The 7,214-nt window shown below is 38.9% G+C and overlaps 1 pseudogene; it reads right to left on the reverse strand.

The window, feature by feature from the left end:
- Positions 1 to 6,633: 6,633 nt before the first annotated feature.
- Positions 6,634 to 6,968, reverse strand: LOC138169999 (COX assembly mitochondrial protein homolog pseudogene; annotated as a pseudogene).
- Between the last annotated feature and the right edge of the window lie 246 nt (positions 6,969 to 7,214).

The following is a 7,214-nucleotide window of genomic DNA, read 5'->3' on the forward strand; positions in this document are numbered from 1 at the left end:
GTAGTCATTTTCATGTTCCTTGAATTCTATATGAGCAGATTAATCACAATTGTATTAGCTTCACCAATAAGACCCTTTTTTGTTCTTTTATTTTCTTTCCTTCTGTATTTTAAAACATATTCCTCCAAAAATATTATGCTTTATAACATTATAAAATGCTGAAAAATAGTTTTAAAAACTTTCCATCTCATAACACACATACACACATATTTATCATTTGTGTTTATGTGTGTTAACATATGTGTGGTATATGGGTGTATGTATATACACATATATATTCTTATATATATATATACGCACATACACAAATGTGTATAGATATGTACATATATGTAATTTTAAAATTCTGCTTTATCTTTTCAAATTATCCAAAAATTCAGTGTAACTCATTTCAATTTGCATGGTATCTTTAAAATTCCAAAGTAAGGACCAAAAGCTATGACACTGTGAGGGAAAACTTGCAGTGAAGTTTCCCCATTCTCAAGGTACTATATGCATTCTTATTACTTCCTTATATTTTGTAACTAAGTTCAGTATTGTTTCCCCATATTTATATATAGGACATTGTGTATTTCAAAGTAATTTAAGAGCTATTGAGTATGAATACAATTGATTGGATTAAGTATTGAGACCAAATTAGAGGTGTTTTTAGTTTGGGGAAAGGAATGGTAGTGTGGGAGGTAGCAAAGGGTTAAGTTTCTATAGAACTGCATGAATTGCTGAAACAAGACCACTGATAAAAAATACCACACAGTAGCCTTGGGAAGAGTTGAGGCAGTAGCCTTGGGAAGTAGTTGGGTTCTCAGTTCCCAGAGAATTCCTAGATAATACTAAAAATGAAATAATATAGAATAAAAGGAGCTGGCAGCAGCAGGAGGGTTTGACCAATCAGAAAGCAGACAGCAGCCTTGTGATAGTCAGGCCCAGATAAGGACACATCTAGGTTGGACTGAAGGGGGTTCAGTATTCCGAGGTTGTTACTGCACTTGTGTAGTAGATCTCATGTATTATGTATGCTATCTAAGAAGATTAGAGCCTCATTAGTAATAATTATGTTAATGAATGGAGAGGGCTTTGAGGCTATTGGTTAGCATTAATAAGAAGACTGTGAGCTTTCCTTACCAACCAGTGCTAAGGTGGGGCAGTAGAGAAGGTGTGGAATTCCCACGCTAGGGCTTTATGATCTTGCTTTTGCCTCCTGTAGCGCTCTCCTCCCTTCTGACTTTCTTGTTGGATTTGGGCATGCCCTTTCTTGAGCAAGACATTTTTTGCTTCTACTTTGAGAAGTCTCTGAGTTATTTTGGGTGAGTGTTCCTCTGACCCATACAACACTAAGTGTTCTTATATATTGAATATGTTTTCATATTAGATGTCATTCAAATATATCAAGGTGTCAGATGAAAAAATATAACTAATTTTATTCTAATGCTCCAGAAAAGACTCATTGTTTTCCCTCACATCTGACCTAATATATATACTGTATATTTTTGAAGACGTTGATATGATTCTTCCAACTCTGTTGAGGACCAGGTGTTTGGGCCTGCTTATTGCCTGGATTTGTTCCCCTTCCCCCAGGAAGCATAAAGGTGTGAGGATTAGGCCCTCAACATAAGCAAGGCATTTACACCCAAGGCCAGGGAGAAAGAATTATGCAATGTGAAAGCAATTAAGAAGCATCCTGTAAAAGCCTGGACTTAATAATAAAGTTGACTCTTCACTTTCACCATTCTGAGAGTCCCATCTCTTTTTATACACTAGAAGCCTCTGGGTCAATGATTCCTTCTCAGCCCTGTCTGGGGATGACAGGGCTCCCACTCTTTCTCAGTCCAGGACTCCCCAAAATTGGCTCCCCAAAACTGGCACCCAACATGGGGCCGAGGCACAGAAGCTCAAGGTACAGAAACATCAGGCCCTAGTGAGGTGTTGTGAGCTGACTTGGTCGACCCAGAGGTCCCCCTTGAGCAATGCAGGATCCTAGGACAAGGTGAGGGGAAGATTCAGAAGAACCACTTTCCTATTCTCTCTTTTTTTCCTCCAGAGCAAGTAATGGCCATAGCACAATTGCAGATTAAATAACCCTGACAAAGAAAGTATGAAAAAGTCCTCCTTCATATAATAGAGGAAAGAGGACTCATGGTCACACAGAATCAAATAAAAGAATTTTTAGATCTCCTGCAGATCACTTCTCCATGGCTGTCTAAGGAGGGTTCATTAGACCCCAAAAATGGAAAACGGTGGGCGAACAATTAAGAGAATATTATTCCACAATAGAGCAGATTACTACGAAGAAATAGAGAAGTTTTATGCTGGGGATCAGGTAGAGGAAGTAGAGAATGAAGAACCAGAGCAGGCCAATACATAGGGAGACAAGGGTTGTTACTCAATTGAGGTGGAGAACCCTACGCAGCCACCTGATGCCCTCATTGTCTCAATGCCCCTTTTATCAGAACATATGCACCCCCCTGGGACGTAGTTAAATGGGAACACAGTACACTCCTCCCCCTTGAAAATGCTATCCAACAAGCTAAGCAGCAGGGAGAGGACTGCCAAGATTTAGGATTACAGACATTTCCCTTAATAGAAAGACCTGACCCTAATAATCCTAGACAACTCTTTCCTGATTACAAACGCCTTGATATTAGACTGCTAAGAGAAATAAAAAAGGCCCCTAGTGAATTTGTTTCAACTTCCAGGTATGTCAGAAAACTTTTGGACAGAGTAACTTATATCATCCTACCCCTTCATGATTGCAGACATGTAGTGTGCACTTCCTTGGAACCTGGAGAATATTTTATTTGGAGCTCTAAGTTTCTTGAGCAGTACAGACAACAAGCCACCCATAATTAGCAGCAACAGGTTTCCTTTAATTATGAGCAGTTCTCGGTACCGGTCTATGTCAGGCAATATAGGTCGGCAGCTACATTATGATATAAGGGGATACCAACAAATAGTTATATGTGCCATCAGGGCTTGGGCAGCACTCCCTGGGAAAAGGGACGAAAGACAATCATTCACAAAAATAACTCAGGGACTCCAGGAGACCTTTACAGATTTTCTAACCCACCTTACACAGACTATCATTAAGGCAATTGGAGAAGGATACTCAGCTGATGTTGTAGCTAGGCAAATAAGGAGAGAAAAATATAACCAGGACTGTAAAAGAGCTCTTGCAGGTTGCAGAAAAGGTATCACTATAGAAGACAAGATTCAAAGGTGTGCCACTCAGACTTTCTATATAAATCTGCTTGGAGAAAAATTGGGAGCAATGAACCTTAGCACAGGATGGGAGAGAGCCTGGAGGAAGGAAGAAGGAAAATGCTTTAATTGTGGGAAACCAGGTAATTTACAAGCGCAATGCAGACAGGAAGGGAAAAAATAAAAAGGAGCTAGTTAGAACTAGGCCCTCCAGGCCTAATACCCCAAAGCCCAAAATGTAAAAAAAAAAAAAAAAAAGGTTTTCATTGGTCTTCAGGATGTAGGTCGCTCTTTCCCCAATCAACAACAATAGGGAATAGCGGAAGCCTTGAGCTGCCCCCCAGGTTTACCGCAACAGCAAGTCTGAGATAAAACCACTGGGGATCGAAGTTCCTGGGGGGCAATGTATGCAGAAACAAATTTAGAAGTCTAACAGATGAACTTATTGGTAAAAAATAAAGGCATATATGCTTGCCACCTGCACTTAGCCATTTCATTTGAAAAACTAAATAGCAAATTCATTTTAAGATGGTTGATATTAGTTGACTCTTCATGTGGTAACTGTTTCTATTTTCGCTAATCAGGAGAACCAAATTATTGTTTCAGTGCAAGGCATACCAGGCTTGTCCTGGCACCCTGAGTGTCTCATTACACCCCCCAGAGGTCGCAAATCAAGGTTTTACAATACACCTGTTTATCTTTCTTTTTTTTTTTTTAAGCAATCGGGGTTAAGTAACTTGCTCAAGGTTACACGGCCAGTTATTTCTGGGTGTGGTGCTGAGTATCCCAGGCCGGGATTTGATCCAGATCATCCCGACACTGGAGCCGGTGCTCTTACTCGCTGAGCCACCTGGCCGCCCCTTACCTGTTTCTCTTTCTACCTTGTTACTTGGAGGGGCTTAGAGTTTTTGGGTGGAGCTTCCCTCCTACACAGCCTGGATAATCTTTACTTCCCCATTTTACAGCAAAAGCCCCTCTCTCCTTTCTTTCTTGCTAAAAAACAAAGTATTCCAGTATCTTACAGGTCATAAAATGCTTATGGTAAATTGAAGAGTGTAGGAACAATATCAGGTCAGAATTAGAAAGAAATTTAAGCATGTAGTAAAGAGAGAAGCTGGGTAAAAAATGATTAAGATAGGTATAAATTAGTTGCATGAAAAGTGTGAACAGAAATTTCGAGATTTAAAAAAAAAGATTGAAAATCTCTTTTTCTCACTCAACCCTGGCCAGGTTGGGTGTCAACAAAGAGATAGAATAAGGGACTTTTCCCTCACTTCAAAGAAACAAACGGACAAGCATTTCCCCATTCCTACCTCCCTGTGAGAAAAATTGTGTGTGTTCAGAATGCAACTGTAAGTGAAATTCATGTGAAGGATAGGAATTGTCATTCCTGATCTGATGTTGGAGACAGGTCAGATTTTGTTATATGGCTTGGCATTTAGACAGATGGAGCATTCTTTAGGATCTGATAAAAAGTGGGAAATTTGTGAGCTCTCTAGTATGAAGAAGGAGAAGTAAGGCGCCATTTTCAATTTCTTTTTGCTAAAGAGTTTGGAATTTTGTTTCCAAGAAGGTTTTTAGGGAATGGACATATAGGCACAGTTTAAAATATTTGCATAGATTCATTGAAGCCTTTTTCATCTCAGACTAGAGCAGTAGAGAAAGTGCCAAAGATTAGTGCAGAGTTTCAGTTGCCCATCCCAATCTGGCAAAAAGGAGGAAGCATACTAAGTTTATCAAGGACCCCTCTAACAACAGCCTTGAGGAATCCTGAAGCCCATACCTTTAAACAAGTTAATAGATCTCTCCGGTTCAAACCCCTAAATCCACAATTAGGCTTTGTAGCCATAAGGAGAAGAGAAAAACCTCTACACCAGGCATTTATACCTTTACCTATAGTTTAAAAAGAGGCTACAGCTAAAACCATTTGGCTATCACATATGGAAATTATTACCTAGGTTGCTTTACTGTTTAATGCTAAATTTTTTCATCAAGAATTAGTTATAATATTTCCATTGATTTTCTTCATAGAGGTTTGATGGTCTTTTATGAAGCTTAAAACTGCTTTATTTCCAAAGAATATACCTTTAAAATTTCTTTTCAATCCTTAGCATGCTTTCTTAGGAGGCCTGCTAAAACCCTCATTTACACAACAATTTATAGCTAAATTAACATAAAATGGAACGGATTTCACTGTTTTGATCTCAATGTATGTTCATTCCACAACCTAAACAAGAGTTAAGTAGAGTCTAATACAGGTAAAAGATCCAATTTCTGTAGTATCTCTTTTTCTACAATGAATATAATCAGAGGATAAACGAGCTTTGTGAGACAGGGATGTTTATCTACTATTCAGTTGTAAGGTTCCAGTTAGGAACTTTTGTCTACCAGCTTCCTGGAAATGCAAGCGACTACAGTAATTGTAAAAATGATAAAGTTACTAATACTTACTCTACTTCTGCTCCAACTGCACCACATGATATTTATTATAATATTTAGTATACATATATATGATATTTAGTATACATATGCCAACATATTGATACTGCTAGGCTTAAACACACGGAGTACAAAATTTTCTTAAAAATTACAAACCCTCAGAAAAGAGGTTACCCCTTATACGTATGCACACAGATCCTTAAAAATTGCCCTTTATTTGGGCTGCCCTTATCACTCCTCCACTACTTGTCCTTGCCCACAGGGGATGGATGGAATTTATTCTCCTCCCTTTGGTAAGGTTCCTTCAAAAACATAAGAAAGGGGGAGACAGCTGGAACACCCTGTAATAGACCAAATGTGCAAAGACCTGGCCACAAACACCTGGAAGGGGACTGGGACGGCAATTACTGGGGGGAAAGGGTATGTTTGTATTTCCCCAGGTGATGAAGCTGCTCCAATCTAGATCTCGCAACAGCATGCTCCAGAGTTCACAGAGCCTCTGATGCAATGAATACACCAACATCCTTCCAGAAAGAAAAGACACACCCTGCAACTGGATGATCCACTTGAGTGTGCAGAGCTGCTTAGTCCTGTTGACCTCTCTCACCCTGAATAACCACAGCAGAGGGTGATTGAGAATAACAATGAACTCAATAGCGTGAAATAGTGTGAAAAACCTTTGCAGCTATTGACAATTGTACACAATTATGAAGGACGAACAATATCATTTATGCTGATCTGGCTGCTTGTCTTTTTCTGTCAATTTGCTTACATCACCACGGAGAACAAATATTAAAGGACCTTAGAGAAGAACGTTACTTGCACCTAATGCTAACTTGTGCATGGACCACGCTATTTTTTTTTTGATAAATGATATTTATTTCAAACAACAAAAATATTTCCAGGATATTAAGGGGCAAACCAAAGATATTAGTTTCTTGTGCCTCATGCTCTCGCCATTAGAATTAGGGTAAAAATTATTCATAATTAATTATTTTGCTAAAAGTTGTTAGGAATCTTCTGCAACCTGTTCTTAGAACAAATTCCAGTTTTTTTTAAATTCTTCTCTTTCCTTCAAATTTTCCATTTTGCATTCTTCATAAAAATGGGTTTTTATCGTGAGCACTTAGGCATTCTTTTAATGCTGACTTTTCTTTCCGACATTTTACCACCATAAGAAAGCCAGAGTCTTTGCAGCATTTGGTGAAGTCTTGCACTTGATCAGAACACCTCTCACTGGCCTTCTCTCTCATAATCTTAGGAATCAAAACATATTTTTCTACATGTCTGAGATGAAGGTCTTCCGCTTGGTTCAGCTCCATCTCCGGCTGTGGCGATGGCAATGACCTGGACCACACTATAGTTAGAAGTGGGCAGATTATGACAGTAACTCAAGCCTTTTGCCCTTTAAGTAGTGTTGAGTGCTTTGGCAGTTCTTATGATAGGATGCTCATGCAATTGGTGAAAAGGAGATGGCAAAAGAAGTGTATTTTGTGTATTGTGTTTACTGTTACAATGCTTCAATGGCTCTTTCAGTGTCTGTTACCTCTTACAGACAGAAGCAAACAGAGCAGAGAAAT

The sequence above is a fragment of the Petaurus breviceps genome, unplaced genomic scaffold (genome assembly GCF_028583685.1).
Source record: "Petaurus breviceps papuanus isolate PSGF00001 unplaced genomic scaffold, PetGlider_PUasm1.0 38, whole genome shotgun sequence".
NCBI lineage: Eukaryota > Metazoa > Chordata > Mammalia > Diprotodontia > Petauridae > Petaurus > Petaurus breviceps.